At 39.8% G+C, this 22,732-nt stretch overlaps 1 protein-coding gene across 1 annotated transcript in view; it reads right to left on the bottom strand.

Moving 5' to 3' along the window:
• Window positions 1-22,732, bottom strand: part of ALK (ALK receptor tyrosine kinase) — a 537,956-nt gene that overhangs the window by 361,478 nt on the left and 153,746 nt on the right. The window lies entirely within an intron of this gene.

Below are 22,732 nucleotides of genomic sequence, written 5' to 3' on the forward strand. Positions count from 1 at the left end.
AAGTTTCAGCTAGTAAAATCCCCATGGCATCTAAGTTTCCGCCAGCGGGCATGCACAAAGCAGCCTAAACTCTGACACTGCAGAGTTGCTTGGCACTGTAAGTCACTCCTAAACCCCAGTGGGATTCTCAGAATAGGCCTTATCCTGGCCATTTCACCTATGGGGGTCCAATCTGGTAGTCTTCACTCAGAGCACACTTAACCTGCACAAAAGACAGTCAATGGCAAGAATTTGGGGAGATGGCTCATGGGGTGAATGTCCCCCTCAGAATAGCCTATAGCCCAGTGGTTAGGTCTGAGAATTGGTGGGAGAACTTTTTTCTTGGTTATAACTGAGGTTTGCACTGGAAAAAAACAGCCCAGAAAATGGCTTCCAGATATACATATGAAAATTTTAACAAACAAACAAAGGGAAAAAAGCCAGCTTTTCTCCCTGACGCTGTTAACAACCATTAAACACAATAGCTGTTAGAAAGTATCCTCCTATCACAAATAAACTCAGAACCCAAGTCTGTTCTCCCTTCAATTTTCTGTGCAATGTAATAAAATCTCTCTTATTAATTATCAGCTTCATCATCAACGGACAGTCTTAATCATGAGTGTCTGCAGTTCAGAACACTGTGGCAGTGTTGACAGGGAATTTTGCATTTCATGTAATTGGCCAGGTAATTAGAATACAACATCCTTAATTGCACAATTACCAAAAGCAAACTGCATAGCTCACAACACAAGATTGTTGGGAGGAGCAGGGGGAAACAAGCCAGGCTGCTGAGTGCCTGTTTTCACCTCATCACAACATATTTAAATAAATACTACAAGTGGCTTGCTGCCACTGCATTCTGCTGTGAGATTACTGAACACAAACCACAGCTCCCTTCATTCTAGCTTGTAAAAATATATTCAGGAGAATTGCACAGACTTCAGGACATTAAAATCCATTAAAAAAGAAGCCAATCCCCGTAAAAGGATTTTGGAAAGTGAAAAGAACCCAGCAGCCTGCCAGCAACACAGAGGGCCAGAGCCTCAGTTGGTGTCAATCAGCAGTGCTCCACTGAATTCAGTGGAGCTACACGGATTTACAGAAAGCTGAGGCTCTGTCTCATCAAGCTCAGGTTGGGAAGCGACGGCAGGTTGAGCATACTCCAGACCTGAGGAGGAGTTAGACACATTGTAAAATAATAATCACAATAATACAAATTAAAGCACTCAATCTTAAAGGAGAAGGGAAGGAGGCTGTCTGAACACGGGCCTCTCAACTCATCAGTTTAGATACTAGAGTGATGGATGCACTAGAAATACTGAGGAGATCTATATACCAATGTGCAGTGGCAGTCAAAAAAGCTAACAGAATGTAGAAACCATCAGGAAAGGGATCGATAATAAGCCAGAAAATATCATAATGCCGCTATATAAATCCACAGTACACACCTTGAATACTGTGTGCCGTTCTGGTCATCTCATCTCAAAAAACAAAGATATACAGTATTAGAATTGGAAAAGGCGCAGAAGAGGGCAACAAAAATGATTAGGGTTATGGAACAGCTTCCATATGAGGAGAGGTTAAAAAGACGAGGTCTATTCAGCTTAGAAAAGAGACAACTAAGGGGTGGATCTGAGAGAGGTCTATAAAATCATGAATGGCGTGGAGAAAGTGAATAAGAAAGTACTGTTTGTCCCTTCACAGAACACAAGATCTAGGGGTCAGCCGATTAAATTAATAGGTATCAGGTTTAAAACAAACAAAAGGAAGTGCTTTTTCACACAAGGCACAGTCAACCTGTGCAACTTGTTGCCAGTGGATCTTGTGAAAGCAAAGTATATCTGGGTTCAAAAAAGAACTAGATAAGTTCATGGGGATAGGTCCATCAATGGCTATTAGCCAAGATGGTCAGGGATGCAACCTCATATTCCGGGTGTCCCTAAACTTCCACCTGCCAGAAACTGGGACTGGACGACAAGGGATGGATCTCTTGAAATTGCCCTGTTCTGTTCATTCTCTCTGAAGCATCTTGCACTGGCTGTTGTCCAAAGTCAGACTACTGGGGTAGACAGAGCATTGATCTGACTCAGTATGTCTGTTCTTATGTTCTTCTAAAGAGCAAGCCTTAGTCTATATTACAAACTCTTCCACCCCCCTGTGCAATGTAGTTATACCAACCTAACCCCTGTTGTAGACAATGCTGTATCTATGGGACAGCCTCTCCTGTTGACATAGCTCCACCTCTTGGGGAGGTCAAGTACCTACACTGACAGGAGAAGCTCTCTCATCAGCATAGGTGACATCTCCACTAAGCACCACTGCAGTGCTGTAAGTGTAGACAAGCCCTCAATCTACAATGAAGCAATGTCAGTAGAGACTATTCATCTGCTTCTCTCTTCCCGTGGCCTGGAGAAAGATTAAGAGCCACAGCAATATCCTCTACAGGGAAGAGGCCACATGTGGGGTTGATGACAATCTACTGTTCATGTAAGGAATTGCAGCAAGAACAGGCAGCAACCAGAAGTCATGAAACCAACAAATTGCCTACTAAATTGCACTATTCAGTCATGCTGTTTTTGTTTCTTCCCTTCCCATGTCTTCAGACCTATCTGTACAGAAACCAGCATACTGTGATCACTATACAGAAAGTAAATAATTAGAGGGAGCCTTGGGATCCCAAACAGAACAGCATTCAACCAGGATCAAAAATAATATCCACCTAGTGGAAGGGGGGAAAACACTACACATCACAGTTAGTCACCTGTTCTACAGCAGTAAGGTTTCTCTTCACCCAAGAAGTGTGGTGAGTGAAGCAACTCATTTATATGTAGTTTGGAAACCACATGTTAAGGCCATTTGTTATCACTGTAGGTCAGTGGTTAGAGCAGGGAACTGAAAGCCAAGACTCCTATCCTCAGCTCTGTCCACAGCTCACTGTGTGCCTTTGGACAAGTCACTTGGCCTTTCTGTCTCAAGTTTCTTGTATGTAGAATGAGTCTAATACATTTGCACATCTCACTGGAGCATAATGAAGATTAATTCATGCTTGTAAAGCACTAAGATCTTTGGATGAGAAGCACTATTCTAGTACAAATTATTATTCATCTGGATGAAAGGTTTTCTGTCAATGGAACGTTATCTTTTGTTCTGCCAAGCTAACTGCCTTACACTCTCTCTGCTGGCATTACTCAAGTTGAACTTTTCCTTTTCATGTCATTTGGCTACTGCTTTTTTTGTGGATCACAGTTTAACACTGATTACTGCATGCTACTGAGAGAATTTTTAAAATTTGTCTTCATTTTAACCCTCTCTCTGAATCAGGATGAACCCTGGATGTGAACAACTCTAAACTTCTGTCATTTGAAATCGACCTCTAGATCCAAGCTTTACAGCTTTTTTCCATTCCTATCAAACCAAAGAAAATGTTCATAAGAACCTGTGACAACCTTATTTTCAGGAGTACTGTGCGCTCCCAACTACAGATGAAGTTAACGAGAGCAGCAGATGCTCTGCACCTCTGAAAAACCAGTCCCTCTGCATGCTAAACACAGTGGGTCTGATTCTGACTTTACATGGGTTTTACACAAGTAGAATTCTACTGACACCAATGGAATTGCTCTTGATTTACACAAGGATGAGAGAAGAATCAGGCCTACTGAATTTCACATAATGCTAGTCAGAAAGTTCTCCAGGCAAGACTACCGAGCGGTGCCCCATCTGTCAAAAAGTCTCCTTAATTCAACTCACCCTCTTAAAAATTTGAAGGGCCTGTTGCTGGATACAATTCAACTGGAAACTGGCCCAATATCCAAAGTGATAGGATAGGAAGAAGACTATGACTATGTTTACATCATAGCTTCTGGGCCTGCTCACTGGGGCAATTGCTGGTAAATCCAAGTAGCAGTAGATCCTATGGTCCTGCTCTGTTTCTTTTATGACCCCCGCTCCCAAAGTCCTGTCTAGTGAGGAGACCCTTTGTAGCTGGGCTCTGTAACATGTTATGGATGTGCATCTGTCTGCATGGGCTCCCTAGATCCTGCCACTTGTAGTGGAAGTACAATGGATAATTTCTGTGGGGCACTCTCTCTGCCCCTGGAACAGAGGAGACTAGGGGTGGGTAAAGCCCTCCCCCTCTTTTTTTTTTTTTTTTTTTAATTAAAACTATAATGTTGGGGCTTGTCTATGTCCCTGGAAGGCAGTCAAATTTGGGGACAAAATAATGATTTTTAAATCCTTTAACAAACAAGCACTGCAGAAATCTGCTTCCCTCTTTGGCTGGGCAGAACAAACAAAGGGAACTTTCACAAGGAGAAACTAATTCAATTGCTTGTTGCCTTAGTGTTCTGGGTACATTAAACTTGCACAATATGATTCCCTCTGGAAGAAGAAGAAACCCTGAGCCAGACATCATCATTAGGCAAAAGCAGTCATGTTTATATTGTTCAGATATAATCAGAGTCTATTTGTCCTCCTCAAACTAATGTTTGAATAATAGTAGTTCAAAAGATACAGTTTTTCCATCTTTTTGTGAGACTAGAAAGATAAATACTGAACTCCTCACTTCTGCAGAAGGCTCAGTTTAGCAGAACGGAAATTCCTGTACTACATCATAAACAAGTAACAACATGATAATAAATATACTGTACAAAAACCACAAGCTACTTTAGAGGATTGTGCTGGTTCTTGCATACACTGTGTCACACACACAGCACACAAACCTAAAGCCTTTCAAATGCATTAAAGATATAAACACTGGGTAATCAGCAGTCTGTTTCAATTCCAAGTTCACATAAATTCACCAACACAGATATTTGGAACCTCCACAGTTTATTTAATAGATTAGGATCAAAATATCCAACTGCTGTTTTGTTCTTTTGATCCTCAGAAATAAGCACAACTCCGTGAACTTCTATGGGGCTAATTTGACTTACACCAGTTGAGGATCGGGTCTCAGCTACATTTAAAATGTTTAGCACACATGATCAGTCAATGAATTTGCTACAAGCCAAGGACTACAACTTTATTTGGCTGTGTATTTATAATGGCAAAAGGATAGAAATGTCTTGATGCTCAGAGATGCTGAGCACCAGAAGCACCCATTGACTTCAGTGGGATTTATGGATCTCAGCACTCAGTCCACTTCTATTTTGGTGCCTAAATATGAATTCAGCAGCTTTACACTATGCACCTATGTTATCTGGCCATTTTTTAAAAACAAAAATATATTTAACAATAGCATTTGCTTGTACTTTCCTTGGTAGAGAAACAGAAATTGCTTGACATTTGAATTAGAGAAGTAGTAAAACCATGAAATAATGATTAACACTTCACATTTATAGATGTCTCAAAGCACTTTACAAAGGAAGATATTATTATCCCCAATCTACAGATGGAATAATTGAAGGTCAGAGAGGTTAGGTAACTGGCCCAAAGGTTATACAGCAAGTCACTAGCAAAGCTGGGAATAGAATCCATGTTTTGTGAGCCTCATGTCCTATTCCTACCCCTATATCAAGTTCTAAAACTGCCTCTCAGTTGGTCGGCTTTGGTTTCACACTACACGAACAGAGAAAGCATTTTAGAATATCATGGATTGTGTTTTGGGCATCTCTGACCATAATACTTTGCTTCCATGGAAAACGTGGAACTGGGGCCTCTGCACAGACTGTACTATTCTCATTAGAATCTAATCATCCATCTAAAAAGAAAAGGAAACCCAGAATTTCTCTCTCCACCACCTCACAGAGATAGCCTTGATAATGTAAACCAATACCCTGATGGCTGGCTAATCAATTTCTGCTGAGAACAACAGAATTTAAGATGGGGCCAACTTACAAAGTTCAGATCTCCCAAAAGTTCCAGGAGATTCAGCTCCAGGATTTTGGTACAAGACCATCTTTAAATAGGACCAAAATTAGAGCAAAAACTCCCTCACACATATTAATTGTATATTAACATTGTAGCACAGTTCTTCAGTAACACAGGAAGATGCTGAGTGGCATTCAAAATTGTGCATTAGCAGCATTCTGGCATCTACTGGAAAGATCCATTGCCAGCCTGCTGACTTCCCAGCCTGCCCATGCCCACTGCCAATGTGAACTTTCTGGACCCACAGACTTCAGCTGCTTGCTGAGATGAAAAAAAGTTGTAAGTACATTCAGGGTGGCTTTAGTTTCTTCAGTTTCCTAATGATCTTCCTCCTCCAGGAGGGCCCTACTAATCCTAACCCCATGAGACCCTCAATGCTCTTACCCCTTCCATCTTCTATTCCAATGAGAAAATACGACTTGTTCTCAGCTGTAATGCTTGGCAACCCCCATGCCAAGGGGTGCCGCATTCACATGAACCTAGGACTTGCTCTGTACATAGGACCTTGCACTGTAAAGAATCATGCCCAATGCATACTTATTTTTCATTCTGTATGGAAAAACAGGGGCATCTGTGTAGCTATTTCCATTGTCCCATTGTTTGTATAGCTACAAAAAAGCTTGTGACTTACAATCATAATTATAACACAACTAACCCTATTTATCCTCAGTCTCCAAGCCATAGCCATCAGGCTTAACAGACCCTGGCATGTCTCCGTTAATCTTTGCATTTGAACATGCCTATCTTTCAGTTCTATTACTGTAAACCTATTTACTGTGAATGAGATTGGTCTGCGACAGCAGGTGCCAAATGCTACTAGTCCACAGGCTCTTTCACAACAAGATTCAACAGACTTGGAAACGAGAAGCGAAAGTTTAGTCCAGAAGTGAGCTGGGTTTTAATTACTTTCTGAAATCATTGTAACAGGGCTACTCTAATGCATTTACCAACAATTAGCTCTCAAAGCCCCAACAGCTGCACATTGCTGATGCTCTCCAGATGCAGGCAAAGGAATTAAATCATGGGATAATTCAATTGGAAAATTGGGTGTAATTATGGAGAATGCAGAGTCTACTAGACTCCTTGTGCTGATTGGTAGTTACTTTAAAAATAGTGAGGTGGTCTGCACAGTACACACTGCATATAAATAGGTAGCTATGTTTGGAGAAATCTCATTTAGTTTCATGAAGATATGGATTTAACATTGTTAAAAATGTATTTGATGACATTAATATGAATCTATCCTCACTACCCAATTCCGGGCAAGGAACAGAATGGTCCAGTATCATTTGCAGATGGGATAGTATACTATTCACTTATAGCACCTTCCATTTGGAGGAACTCAAAGCACTTTCCAATATTCAAGTGAGGTTCTGCTGTAAAAACAATGTAAACATGGCCTTTACTTTCAACTGATTGCAATGAGGTGTGCATCCAATCAAGTCCGTCTGCTTTGTTAACTAACGATTTTTTAACTCCTAGCTTTTGAGAGAGTAGCTAGATTCCATTTAGCTCATGAATTACCTGTAGAATTGTTAAGTTACAATTAGCAATAGAATTGATGACTGCAGAAGTTCCAGTCACAGAATATTCATTAGTGTTGACGATGCAAAAACCAGAAAACTTGACTTAGCTTTTAGATTCCACATTAAGGTTGCAGGGCTAGCAGCTAAGAAAACCATCTTTTCACTTGTAAACTGAGCAGATTTACTCTTGAATCATTGACACACAATAATCATGTAAGCTGACAACACATTTGGTCACCCTCCTTTAACAAAAGTTATTTTTCTGAGTGAAACCCTTTAGTTTCACAGGTTTCAGAGTAACAGCCGTGTTAGTCTGTATTCGCAAAAAGAAAAGGAGTACTTGTGGCACCTTAGAGACTAACCAATTTATTTGAGCATGAGCTTTCGTGAGCTACAGCTCACTTCATCGGATGCATACCGTGGAAACTGCAGCAGACTTTATATATACACAGAGAATATGAAACAATACCTCCTCCCACCCCACTGTCCTGCTGGTAATAGCTTATCTAAAGTGATCATCAGGTTAGGCCATTTCCAGCACAAATCCAGGTTTTCTCACCCTCCACCCCCACACACAAATTCACTCTCCTGCTGGTGATAGTTTCACAGTATCTGACTGAGGCTTGATCTACACTAGCAACTTATGTCAGTATAACTATGCTGCTCAGGGGTGTGGAAAATGCAAACCCAGGGGCCCTGAGTGACACAGTTATACTAACCTGACTCCCCATGTGAACAGCACTATGTCATCAGGAGGGCTTCTCGGGCAGATGGAGTACCTACTCAGATGGGAGAAGCCCTCCTGTGGGCATAGATAGCGTTGTCCCTGAAGCACTGCAGCCACATCACTTCAGCCTTTTAAGCCCTGAGCTTGCTAAACATGATCACAGTTTTACTCATGGGTAAACACACGAAGATGAGTTAACACACACACAAAGATTCCACAATCATCCCGAATCAGTGGCAGAGATAGGAAGACAACCTAGAAATTCTGAATTTCAGTCTCCTGCTCTAACCACAAGAAATACTGTCTTAGTAATAGTTCCTATGTCCATTTATGATCATAGTAGTATAAATAAAATTATACTATATTCTGTATGGTAAGCCAAAGAAATATTTTCCAGAAAGTCTTCATTTTATTCCTTTAAAAATAAAGAGTAAATAAAAAGTATCTTTAGGCAATAAAGCATCAATTATTCTTAAATGGTTCCAGTAATCAATCACCCAACAGCAAATCTGGAGTTATTTTTGGCACTATTAGCAACACAATGATAATGAAAATTGATTACAAAGTCACAACCACTCATTAAGTTGCTGTCAATTGGCCAAAAAAGTACATTGCTCAATTTTATTTTTAAAATAGTGGTGGTAAAAAAAAAAAATCATCAATTAAAGTGACATCTGGTAAGAGAAAGATGACAAACTGCTCACTTCTCTCACTGCTAGCCTTTAAGCCAATGAAGAGGGGAAAAAATCTTTATGGGGTCTTTTGTCACTTTTCAAGCAGAAAAACTCCATCCTGTCTAATTGCTGGGAACACGTCACTAGCCTCTAGGAACAGTGTCCAGAGAAGGATAGGATTCAAACTGCAGAGCACAGGAGCTAAAAAGACACAACTTAACAGATGAAATGTGCTCTAAGGGCTTAACCATTGAAGCTGCTGAGCACTCCACTCCAAACCAGCAAAACTCTAAAGCACATTCTTAATGATAAACATAGAAAATGGCCCCACCAAATTCAATGGGCCTACTCGCATGCTTAAAGTTTAAAGACATGCTTAAATATGGCCTATCCGAAGAGGAAATGAAAAAAAAGTACACTTGGGCCCTTTTTTGTTTTTACCTCACAAAAATCCAAGGCCTGAATTAGTTTTTTTTTTTTTTTTTTACTTTCAGAAAGAAATTTATGGACTTCCCTGTTTTGTTGAGATCACTCTAAGGGAATCAGATATGTGGACTAAGAGCTCTTTCAGCTGTCAAGGGAAGGCATACTGATATTTTATCTTTAATGGAAAAACTTTCCGCCCAACTCTTTGTCTGGCATTTGAGTTGAATAGTTATTAACAAAAAAGAAACCAGACTTTTAGACACTCTGGACAAAATATATTTCCCTTTTCAATTACTCTTGGCAATTACTTTCAATTACTTGCTTGGTACCTAAGATGTAATAGACCTGCTAGGTCTCTGGTCACCCACAGAATCCTCTCCGAGGGAAAAATGTTTAGACAGGACCTGAATTTCTAATATAACTGTGGTGTATTGAAAAGTATTAAAATTGTGATCACTTTAAATTCTCAGGGATTTTCCTGGTCCTGCTTGCAGGCAGGGGGCTCCGTAGGGAAGAGCGTGATTGTAGGCAGGTAGCTCAGAGTAAGGTGAGGTGAGTTGTCTCTCTCCATTTTAGGGAGCAGACTGCTTTATCTCTCTCAGTTTTGGGGTACTGTGTGTTCTCTGAATTCAAAGAAAAAAAGTATTGTTACATTGCAACCCTCCATCAAGAGTATTTTATGTTTGTCTAACTTCCATTTGTATGTTATGAACATAAGCATAAAGCAGCCTTTCAGGCCACATTCATACATCTTAAAGGAGCAAAGAGAGCACTAAACCTGTTGTTTCCCCCTCTCTCCCAACTTTGTAGCTCACTCTCAATGATGAGTGCCTGTTGTGCAGCATTAGCCAAATACACAGTATATATTTGTAATGTGCATGGCACATCACACTGTTCTATATTACATGCACAATATTAATATTGTACACATCATATATGAAGATTAGGTAGTTAACGTAAGTAGTATAACTGTGGACGGTGTTATGTTCCTTGGAACAGACAAATAAAAACATGTCAGAAATAAAGTGTATGAATGTACAGCTAGGAGGTACCTCCAAGGCTCCCCGACACGTGGAATGTGGTATTGAAAACAAAGATAAGGAAGGTACAAGAAAACAAGATAAGAAACTATTACATACTGGCAGGTTGAGTCTTGGCTGACATATAGAAAGCTTTTATCTTATAAATACAGGATAAACAAACACAGGTGGTCTGCTTTGAAAGTGTGCTCTCAAGACTACGTAAGGTGAATATTGTGAGATTGCTTCCCTGCTATGTGTATCTCCTTTTCGTGCTGCACTCCTTTGTCTTCAATAAACTGAATACACTTGGCTATTTGGTGTCTCAGGTATTTTTGATATTGAACCACTAGTGCAGTCAAGCATTTGGCCAGACCTAGTCAATAACAGGTGCTCTGCCAGGCCTGCCTCCTATTTACCTGGACACTCTCTGAATCTCTATAATGCGTGAATTAGGAGACTGGGATTTGGAGCAGCCCATGCTTTACTGTGGTAGGAGTGAGCATATCTAAATGAGAGGTGGTGGACAACTGAAGCCTTTGGCCCATATTATGTCTGGCTTGCACGAGAGAGTCAGAGACGTTAAGAGGCTCACACCCAGTAAGTCTCTGTGCAGGCACCAGACATAGTCCAGTATTTTTGCTGCTCCACCCCGCAAAGGGCTGATTCATGCTTAAACGGACAGTGGAGTTAATCTTCCCAAACTGAAGAGAGGAGAGGCTATGGTATCATGACAATTCCTCCACAGCCAGCCATCTGAGCTGGCTCTACTTTGTGGAGAGGGAAGTGCCCGACACACCCAGCAGAAAGATGAAGCAAGGGCCACTCTTGTTATTAACCCAGTGTAGGCAGACACAGTGGAGCAGTGCCCCTCCATAGTATCCCACCATACTATCTACCTGAAAGCTATAACCTCATCCTTCTTAGTCTGATGACTTGAAGCAGCTGCCTTCCCCCACCTCCAAAATTGGGAATCACTGAACTAAGCTAACAAACAGGCCCATTTTGGAGGGGGTAGGTTACTTCAGTGTGATTAGCAGAATGACTTCCTGCCAACCACTTTGGTTCAGCCAGTGTGCTCAACATGGCTGCTCTTAAAGGAGAGAGGAGACTGTTAGAGTTCAGTGCCACAGAGTTCAGTTAGAGTTAGAGTTCAGTGCCACAGAGGGGAAAAGAAAATGGGATGTAATTTTGGAAAGTAAAGGAAAATGAAGATTTTGGTCATTTTCACTGGAAAGAAGAAAAGGAGTGATTTGTTGTCCACTGCTCTTTCCAAAGTTTGTATTGTGACTAGTGAGGTTCTTCTGGCTATAAAGGAGTGTTCAATAACTCAGCCCAAAAAACATTTGGCTACAGTGATAAAAATGGCATATTAATTACACAGCAAGTTAATTTATTTTTGCCAGTCCCCTTCTCATCAAGTCATTCTCGCCATATTGAGCATTTGTTTCCATTAACTGAACACTTGGGATATGCTCTCTTTCTAGTCACCCCCACTCAACGTAATGCCCCCAGAAGTCATAGTGGCATACTCATGGGAGTGCAGTACCAATAAGGACACACTAATTTGAGTTTGGATGCTTGTACACACCCAGGCACTGATCACCTGAGTTAACTCTTCACTGAAGACATACCTGGAGTCCGTGGCAGAGCTGGGAAGCAAGTTGGTCCCCCTTCCCTTACTCCTAGAGCTCATTCTTTGTGATACTAAGGACTACATTAGAAATTTGCCAGGAATCCAAATCCAATTATACACACACATAGCCACAGTCCCCCACGCCCTCCAGTGTTCAAGATAAATAAATAAGTAAACCCACACCCTCAATGTATTTCTTATTCCTGAATCTGCTTTGATCCTAGAGATAAACTTGAACCAAAATCCTGGATTTGAACAATCATGAACTCTGAGGAAGTTCATATTCAAATTCCACAGTGAGTCAGACTCATCTCAATTTGATATAGAAACTGAAATTGCTTGAGCTTTTTGGCAGGAAAAAGCAACTGTTAACCAGCTTTGTCCTACACCCTGCCTGCAAAATAAATGCTAGTTGCGGGATGCATTTTCAGACTCTGTGAGCCACAATTACACTTTGGCTTATTCTTTGGTCTCACCTTGCCTCAGAGTTTTAAAGTACTGTATATCTTAATGATTAGGATGTGGTTCAAGTAGATGACAGGGAGCCAGGCATTCTGGAGTCCATTCTCATTTCTACCACTGACTCACTATGGGATTGCTTAATTTGTACCTCAGTTTACTTAACTGTAAAGTGGGCATAAGACCTACCTATCTCAAAGCAGTATTATGAAGCTTAATAAATAAGTGTCCATAAAGAAACTTGATATGAAGAGTGCCAAGTATTATTCATTCAGATGCTGCCATTGATTAGTAAACAACCTCATTTATGATGCACGTGTACTAAGCAGTATTTAATAGGATCTGTCCTTGTTTAACAGATACTCCTTTTACTACACAAGCCAAAGGAGAAAGTCAATAAATTTAATAGAATCTACAGTTTCTAAATAAAGACATAGAATATCTCATTGTATTTGTTCCAAGGCTCTTTCCTTTAATCATTAGTTTGTCACAGAATAAATTGAAGAGGAATTAAATTATCTAAATCATCACCTCTTTGGAAGCTTTGAGCTTAGTTTAGGAAGACACATGTCTGTCTGTCCATCTGAAAAATGGAACAGTGTCTTCAGGGTTGAAGTGCTTCTGTTTTATTTTGTAGCTAGATACCAGAGTCTGACAACATGGCCTGTTGTTCCCAAATGTACAGAGTTCAGTATGGAAAATTCCAAATTGTGTATGTCATAGCAAATGACCTTACGGCAGCACATGAATTTGTTCAGGCAGAGCCTGACCTTGCAGTATCAAAAGCTGTCACCTCTTAGGAGGAGTCAGAAACAAAACTCCAGTTCCATTCACAGCTAAACTTTGAGTGACACCCAAACCTGGAATTGGATCTGAATCAGATTTTTAAAATGAGGCCAATTATCTTTACAGTGAGCTGAACCAAAAATCTCAACTTGGAACATCCTTGAACTTTGGGGTGTTTAAGACCCAGATCAGAATTCCAGGTCAGCTCAGGCCCATCTCTTTGATAAATGAAATTATTGTGATACACGTGAAAAGGATTTGCAAACTGACCTCCATTATACTTTTAACACACCTTGCAAGGCTCCAAACCTCAAGAGATTGGAATCTGTGGTATATAGCAAAATGCTTCACTTCATTTTCCTGACTTTTCCACTTCCTTGCTGGAAGAACAATGAAAGCAAGTTGGCCGGTGCTACAAGAACCATATAGAGGAAGTTATTGTAGTTGCTTGTCCAGCACTTGATCACAACTAATGGCAAACACCAGAGGTTTCAGAGGGTCCGTTTGTATACTTCTGATTCTGCAAAGTTGGGCTAGCTGTCTTACTTGTGGTTGAGCCAAAGATCCTACGAGAACAGCTTTTCATAGGATGTTGGAGATTTCTGCTTCCAACCAGACATGGAAAGAGCAAAGATGTGAAACAATGAGAACAAAAGGGTAACTGAACTTTTTGAAAATCACAAGAGAAATGTCATTTTGGGTACAGTTTGAATTCATGGTTTCCTGGCTCATTCATCCTTCCTTTGATGCCTGAATGTTTGTAAATCAGAAAAATGACTGTTTCTGGATTAACATATCAAAGGATTTTGTTTTGAATGTCTTTTCTTTATTTCAGCCAGAAAGGGGACAGAATGGCGACTTAGCCTCAAGATTTATTCTCTGTGTCTGTGGTTCAGAGAGGAGCCTTGAGGACAAGATGAGTCAACACCAGCTCTACGATGTCGATTGACCTACATTTCCGTGAGGAAGACCAGGCTGAGTGACTCATTTGCAATAAGATAGTGGTAAAGATCTCAATGACTACAGATTTTGCACTGATCAGCATAAAAATAAGGTCCTGCTATTTTGTTTTTTTGAGCATGTGTGGGCTGGACTGGATATTGATCAAATAATGACCTCTTTTCTAGGCAGTGGTCGGCATTCCAGAACAAAGTTTGGTGTACCATGGCCTGTCAGAGATCCCACAGAAGACCTACAAATACACAGTGGTGGGAAGAGACCTAGAACTACTTAACTCCCCATGCTATAAGGAGAGGTGAGTTGATGTCTTGTTCTGTAGTAGTTTACAACAGTTTTCTTTGATGGTTCCTGTACAGATGTGTATGTAGTGAATAGGGCTGACAATGGAACTTAGAGGCCAAAGGGGTTTTGAGTTCCTTATGGAGAGCTGGGTGCCTAACACAATATGCTAAATAAAGGGCAACATGGCCCAACCTAGGGATGGGGTAAACCTTTAAATATCCGTGCGTCAGTAACAGGACATTGCAACATTTGTGTCACTACACGGAAGGAGAAGATCCCCTTCCTAGATCCCAGCCTGAGTCCAAGACCCCCAAGGCACTACCCTTAATCCACTCTGGAACCCTTGGAATGTAGCTGACGCACTGATACATGTAAAGATGGCTGCTGTTGGGAAAAAGTTGGTCAGTGGATCTTATTCTATCACAGTTACTCTCAAAATAAATAAGTAAAAGAAGAACAGACTCATCTGAAGGGCCAAATCCCGCTCATGTGAAGCCAGATTCATTGACTGATTTCAGTGGAGTTAGCATTCTGGATGAATTTGGTCCATTAGTTACAAATCAATTTAAAGAATGGGATTACTCACATGAATAAAGTAAACAGGATTTGGCCCGATGCCTATATATTCTCCATTCAACTAGCATTTTATACAACAAGATGAGACCAAACTTTAGGAATAGTTTATAAATCATAACTTACAATGTACTTATTCTTGCACCCATGGAAATGGCTCAGAGTGATGCAGTGCATGCCTCTCACAGAATTAAGAAAAATATAAAAAGACATCTCAAAAGACAGAATACAGATGTCTCAATTACACTAACCTCAGCATTTTACCTTTACATTGCAGTCTTCATTAGTCACTTTAACTGGATTAAAATAAACATAATTGGTCTACAGTGTAAAACGAATATATATTTTAAGGCAAAAACCCAAGGACCAAATAATTACTTTGGTGGTTCCCTCACCCCCTGCTCATTACTTAAAATATATGAAACTGGAGATATTAGCTATAACCACATGAACAATTTCCCCAAGGAAGTTTTAACCTCAAAAGGCATATACATGATGTCTTGGGTAATATTTTTGGTGATGCACTGCTTCCCAGAGGCACTGAAGTATGTAAACTCCAATTGGAAAGATATATTATGAAGCATCTATATTGGCTTTTGCTTTATGGATGCATTAATGGAAAGAGCAATAATTTGCCCAGAAAGCATCTGGTATGATACCATATGTAGAAACATTCAGAATATGTCAAATGCACAGTCTTCCTTTACCCCAGTGGGCTTCTTTAGATTAGGGAAAGAGATTAAATTGAAGTTAGCTAACACACACTGACCTAATCACAACCTTTTCCCTACTGTAGACGCAGGTTAACACCCTTTGCCTGAATTTATCAGGTCAAGTTCACCCTAGGTGGGAGTCTGGCCTGCTATCACATGCATCTTACCTTTTGGAGTTCTGGGACTCTGCCTTACCCTTATGCCTATGCCTGAATGGACATTTAAATGTACTTGGTATAACACAATAGAAAAGAATCTGTTTTCACTTGCCATTAAAAGCAATAAAGAATAGATTCTAATCCAACCTCCCTTGTCAATTTACTAATGCTTTTACTAGCCTCAAAAAAACAGGGCTGGAGAAAATCCCTTTGATATTCTGTATATGCTAAGACCATCAAGGGTGCAATATGATGCTAAAATACTCCATGGTCACAGAAGTTCTAGGTGTTAAACCCCTCATGATTTTATAGCTAAGGCATAGGAGATGCAAGCTCTACTCTCTGCTTTGTCATATTTAATTATGTACTTTATTAAATGTTGCATTTTGTTGACACTTTGATATGTAGTAGCTGGTGTCAGCACAGCAAAACAATCTAAAATAAGTACCTGGAATAGTAGTAAAGCAATTGCTAATAATTCAATGATCATTAATTCATTTACTCAGTGTTCTGCTTCCTTATGTAATGTATGGGTGTTCTTTTTGCTTATAAATAGTGTATTACGTAAAGAAAAAAGTGTACATGTGTGCAAATGCAGTGTTGGATAAAAGGGACTGATTTGATAGCTATGCAGAATGAATCCTACACCATCGAAGCCAATTGCTAAAATCTCATTAGCTTCAGTGGTGTGAGATCAAGCCCATAATCTCTATTTAGAAAAAGAAAGCACAGACGGCAGTAAGGCAAGCTTGCTCTATGCTGCCCCTCTAATGTCTCTGTCAACCTTGACCATGCGGGTCCACCTCTAGATGAGAGAGAGAGAGAGAGGAGTTAACTTTTCATACCCATTCAACCCTCATTCTCTTCCGAGACTGCCCACAACAATGCCAAATCCAGCAGTGGTCAAGTACTATTTCCATCCATTCAAATCTGCTAAGTAATTTGGATAGCTACTTTGTAAATTATTGTGTAGTCACAGGTAATGAGCAAATCATTAATTTTACTGTGCATCAGAAATTAATATATCCTGTAATTTTTCTCTTCAGTTTTGGCAGTAGAAGATGCTTCATTTCAGATGAATTCCTTGTAAACCTTAACTGAATTAAGGAATAAATGAGCAAACAAATAAGATTTCCAAGCCAACAAACCCACACCCCCATTCATATTCAGTATAAATATATATACCTATTATATAATACTCACATTTAGAAACAAACACATAGCTCTACAATGAGATAATTTAGCCTCTTTAAAGCAGGCTCATTAAAGTGAAATAATGTTGCAATAACAAAGCACAAGTATATCACTAACTAGGAGGGTAGGCTGCAGAATGCCAAGAATATCTAGTCCATTTTGTCTGTGAAGAGGAAGCATGAGCTGGGGATCTGACAGTTATGAAAAGTGGCATCTTTTCTTCATTGCACTTTGGGGGTTTGGCATCAGGAGTTTGTGTTTTTAAAATCAGATGCATTTTAGTATTTTAATATTGCATATGTTCCTATGGGGCTGTGAGATAGTATTTGATATGTATATGCTGTCATGTTCAGTCTCCGAACAAAATCTGATCTGATGTAGAGCTGGTGGAGCTATTCATTACAAGCAATATCCATTATAAAAATCTAACCTCTTCTGTTTATAAGGAGCTTGTGCATCAACCCGGTGAATATCTTTTCTTTGCAATAGTATGGATGACTGATTTTCAAACTATGGGTTGTTTGCAAACAGTTTGCCTCATCCATTCACTATTTGTGGTGTGTGGTTGATCCATTTAAGTCATACGATAATATTTCTGCTTCCTGATTGAATGACTAAATCTTTTAAGCAGAAGAATACTTAATAGTGAAAAATTCACTCCTGGCTGGATCACCATTTGGGCTCACATTTGTTAAAGATTAGGATTTGCATATGTTTTCATGAATACCTGATGCCATCCTACTGTTTACAAATAACTAACACTGACCTCACAGATCAAATGTAGCACTTATTCACAAAAATATTCATAAACCATTTTTTAAACTGTTTGACCATCTGGATTAAGTCCTAACAAACAAAGTTGACCTTCGTTTTTCCCTTCAGTTAGGAAGGGTGGTGCAATATGCACTCAGAGGTAAAAGGTCTTTTGTTTGGTTTTTAAAGCAAAGCCTTTCTCTGATGAAAAATGGCTTTTCAACAAAATCCAAAATTTTGATTCTGTCAAAGTTTTTCTATTTTTGACATAAATCAATTGTATTGCATTTACAAATAAAATATTTCATGTTGGTTCTCAAAAATGTTTTTCAGCACTAAAAAGATTACTCATACAGTCCATTTCTATCAGTTCAAGCCTCATGTCAAAGCAGGAGGTTGTGGACCAAAGTCAGTTGTTACTTCACCCATTAATATCTCTTCTTCATTTGTCTATCTGGCACAAGTCCACCTGGTTCCTTGGGTATTCATCCTTTATTTTTTTCCCATTGATGAATGTGCTGATATTTCTGATTGTATTTACACTGGAAAAATGTTGTACTATTTAAAAACACCGCAAAGGGGGGGAAAACTAATTTCTTGCTAGCACATACTTTGATGTATACCATCCCGTTTGGTTAATATATAATATTTTGTTCCATATCATCACTTTTTCATCTCATAGCATCTTCCTCATTTTTCTCTCCCCTAGGGGCAATAAATTAAAGGCAGTAGGCATTTATACTCCAGTAGTTCATTATCTTTGATTGCTAATATTCTCACTGCCTGGGTCTCATTCCACACCTTCTAGATCCTTTGCTCTCCATTTTTTCGACAACATTGACAAAGAAGATCATTCAACTAATAAAATGTGTGTGTGTTTAATTCTTATTTTACCTCTAATTCAAGGCAGCCTCAAGCTATCAGCCATAAGTTAGGGTATTACCCTCATTTGTCTTCCTCTGATAGAAGTATAATCACATTTCCATGGAAGAACTTTTTCAAGTACTGTTCAGTCTTCCAATATGGTATAACCTTGATATGAAACACTCATCTAAAAGGGGTTGTCTCCCCCAAATCTATTCATATAAAAGACAGATCTCCGAGTTCTGTGGCTTAAGCCTGTTAAAGATCTGAATCTGAAGACCTGGAGATTTGAAAAAGTACAGATTTGGATCCAGTTTGCATTCTGTCTGTTTGAATTTAACTGTTGATCCTTCTTCCACAGGTAGATGAGCAGGAGGGAAGGCTCAGGGGTGGTACCGGGAGTGCAAGGAATCTTTGCTTTCTCCTTGTACACCTGACTCATGGGCCAGCCATAACTGTAGTCTTTGAACTCTGAGCACACAGTTATTGCTCCCTGCAAGTGCACCAGGATACACACCCTCCCTCTCTTCAAATAGTGTTGGAAAAAGGCAGAGCCTTGATCCCTTCTGGATCTGGAGAGCGCATGCAGCATCTTCTTATGAGGTGGTACCAATGGCACACAGAAGGATTTTGCCTTTCTGGGAGGCACTGTACATTCCTGAGGCACAGTGTTTCCTGGAGCTCTTGATGTGGTGGCCCAGTACCAATCCCCCTCCCCAATCAACCCTCCCACATATACACACCTCAGGGCTGTCTCTGAATGGCATTCTCAGGCATAGGAAGCTTGGATCTGGATCCAGAGTTCAGACACAGAGGTTCTGGTCTGGCCACAACTTGATTTTTGATGGAGAGAGAAATCTCTCTGTCTTACTTGGGATATAACAAACAGATACAGTAGAACTTCACTGATCTGCAAACCCAGTCATTTTAACCAAAAATCTAGTTGTCTCATGTGCCTTCTTAGCAAGGATTTAACAGCATGGATAGCACTGCAGCAAGATCTATTACTAATATTTCACTACAAAATATATTGCTGTACATTTGCTGGTAGAGTATATTATGAAGTATCATAAATAATTAAACATTAATCATACTTGTCAAAATAAATGAATACTTTCTGTGATACAGTATTCCTGAATATTTTATGGCATTTGCTTATTCATGAATTACAAAAAATGTGGTAACCCACAAAGGGTTACCTAGTCACTAATATGCATATGGGCCTGATCCTGAGCCCTACAAAGTCAGTGCAAGTCTTTCCCATTGCCTTCAGTGGACTTTGAATCAGGCTCCTACTGAAATTTAAATATAATAAGGCTCTGAACCTGCAAAGACTTACACATAAGCTTTAAGAATGTGAACATCCCATTGACTTCAATGGAGCTATCTGCTTGCGAGAAATTAAGCATATATATATAAAACTCTTTGCAGGATCGGGACCTAAGCTTGTAGATTCACAACTGATAGCATGGTCTTGGACATGGCTGGCTGATCCACTAACTGGGGAGAAAATCCTTTAGTGAAAAGCTTGTTGTATAACTGTAAATACAAAGCAATGAACCACTGGTATTCCCTAATACATACACTGAAAGGTGCCTCGTTTACAAATATCCACTAATTTTCTGTAGCAAGAGTGTACCATTCAGAAGCTTTTAATAATGTAATAATTAATAACACAATAATTACTAGCACCTTTCTTCTGTGAATCTCAAAAGTGTTTTAAAAATGTATATAAATGCTATTACCTCCATTTTTCAAAAGGGGATACTAGGGTTGACAGAAGTTTGTCCAAATTCATACATTGAGTCTAAGTCACAGCTGGGAATATTGCTTCTCAGTGTCAAATATTATCAGTGAATTTCTACTAATCTTTATACATAAAGGGAGGATAATGGAAGCAGGCTTGGGATATTTGTCTTGATTAACAGGAAATTCACTTGACATGACTTGATAGTCAAGTGACAAGGATGAGTTAAAATGACTCAAAATTGGGTTATGCTATCTGGTTATTTACTTCTGTTCATTACAGCTCATGAATGGAGATGAAATGGGACTCACATAATTGGAAGTATGTTGTGCAGAAAACAAACAGTGGGGGTTGGAATTACTGTACTTAGTTATTTCAGATTGAAACAGACCACACAAAATGTCTCTGTGCCAAGCAGCTGTAATTAAAGTGATATAAAATAGAAAGCTGGGAGTGTAGAATTTTCAAATCCATCTTCATATGCAAAAGAAGTTACAGTCATTTGGGAACTGCGAGGCTTTTCAGGAGGTTCTGCAAGGGCTCGAGTCACCACAAAATGAATGATTGACTATCCTCAATTTGTCTATTTGTTTAAAAACCCCAAACAAATCCAAGTCTGACTCCATCGACTGCACAGGCTCTTACTCTAGTCCCCTCCCCAAATCAACCACATGACTTAATTCCCCCTCTAGCACGGGTTGGACTTTAAATCTCAGTCCAACTCTGAAACATTTACACCAACATGAAAACAAATCCTTCAAAGACAAATGTCTAATTATTCAAAACTTAATCACAGAAGCAGGATCCAGAACACATTCATAGATAGAGAATTTACTCCCTTGAAAACTACACCGATGACACGAGGGCCAGGATTTCACCCAAGTTTACGTCTATGGGTACGTCTACATTGCAATTAGACACCTGTGGCTGGCCTGCGCCAGCTAGCTTAGGCTTCTGGGGCTTGGACTAAGGGGCTGCTCAACTGTGGTATAAACGTTGAAGCTCGGGTCCTGAGCTCTGGTACCCTCCCATCTCGCAGGGTCCTGGAGCCCAGGCTGCAGCCCAAGCCCGAACTGCAATTAAGTCTACGCTGCAATTAAGCAGACCTTTAGCCCAAGTCAGCTGGCACAGGCCAGCCAAGAGTTTTTAATTGCAGTGCAGACATACCCTAAAAAGGCCAGGATTTCACCCACTGAGTTAAACTCTTTTTCTATGCCTTCAAGGCCCTCTCTATATCTTGAGCTTCTTATCCTATTGGGTTCCTTCATTCTCTCTCTACTCCACCAACTATTCCAGCCTCATCACACCTCCCATTTCTGTCTCCATGTCTTCCTCCCCACTGCCTGTTTGGTGTGGAACCTCCTCTCAAATAGTTCACTGAGCAACCACCCTTCTCATACTAATCCTCCTTAAAGTCCCATTCAGCCAGAATTTCCATTAGAAGTTAAAGGAGAAGACTTTAAATATTTAACACCTTCATCTAAAGCATCCCATCTCTGGTTTACCCAATGCATCCTGCTTTCTGTGTATCTCTCTTTGATGCAGGACTCTATTTTGTGCATTGCACTTAGCTAGGCTACTTAAATTCCTCTCATTACTGCTATTCTTCCTTCTCTTCTCCCCCCCCCCTTCCTTCCTATTGTTTGTTACAATCCAATTTAAGACAAGATGCAATGAATATAAGCTTCATCATCCTATGTGTTTGTATAGTCTCTAGCACAATAGGGTCCCGATCCTGACATTTCTTTCATCAGTCCAGTCTTTCTACCCATCCACGATAAATCTCTTAAATCAATCTGATAACTCAACACGAGTAAGGTTGAAGGAATGGGCACTAAAAGCTGATGCATAAAGAATACTTTTTGGGAAGCACATGGGAAAGCATAGTACACGGTGAAGATAGAACAAACAAACAAACAAACATGTCTTTCTGAGACTAATACAAAGGAAGGTTTCAGAGGAAAAACTTTCCCCAACATTTGTTTGGATGTGTCCCTACTTTCCTCTCCCATTTGTAGTTCCAGCCACTTAAATGACACCCTGACTTTTAGCAGTGGCAGTTTTCAAGCAGGTACCCACAACAGGTTGAAGGGGGGTGGGATTTTCCTCTACTCTTTTAGGATTAAGAAGGCAAAGTGCATCTTGCTGATCCTTTTGTCATTTATAATCGGAATGAAATATGCTGCTGGTGTCAGGTTTGATTAAAAGCAAAATTAAAAAAAATACCCAAGAAAGGTCAAAGAAGCCATCTTTGATTCAAAAGAGCGAGAAAAGAAAATTTATACACTTTTTACTTTTCCTACTTCTAGATCTCTTTATTTAAATGTACATTGCTTTATTGATGATAATGTCAAATGCTTAGTATTTATTTTCTCTCTAAATAGCTTC

The sequence above is a fragment of the Eretmochelys imbricata genome, chromosome 3 (assembly GCF_965152235.1).
Source record: "Eretmochelys imbricata isolate rEreImb1 chromosome 3, rEreImb1.hap1, whole genome shotgun sequence".
NCBI classification, from domain to species: Eukaryota; Metazoa; Chordata; order Testudines; family Cheloniidae; genus Eretmochelys; species Eretmochelys imbricata.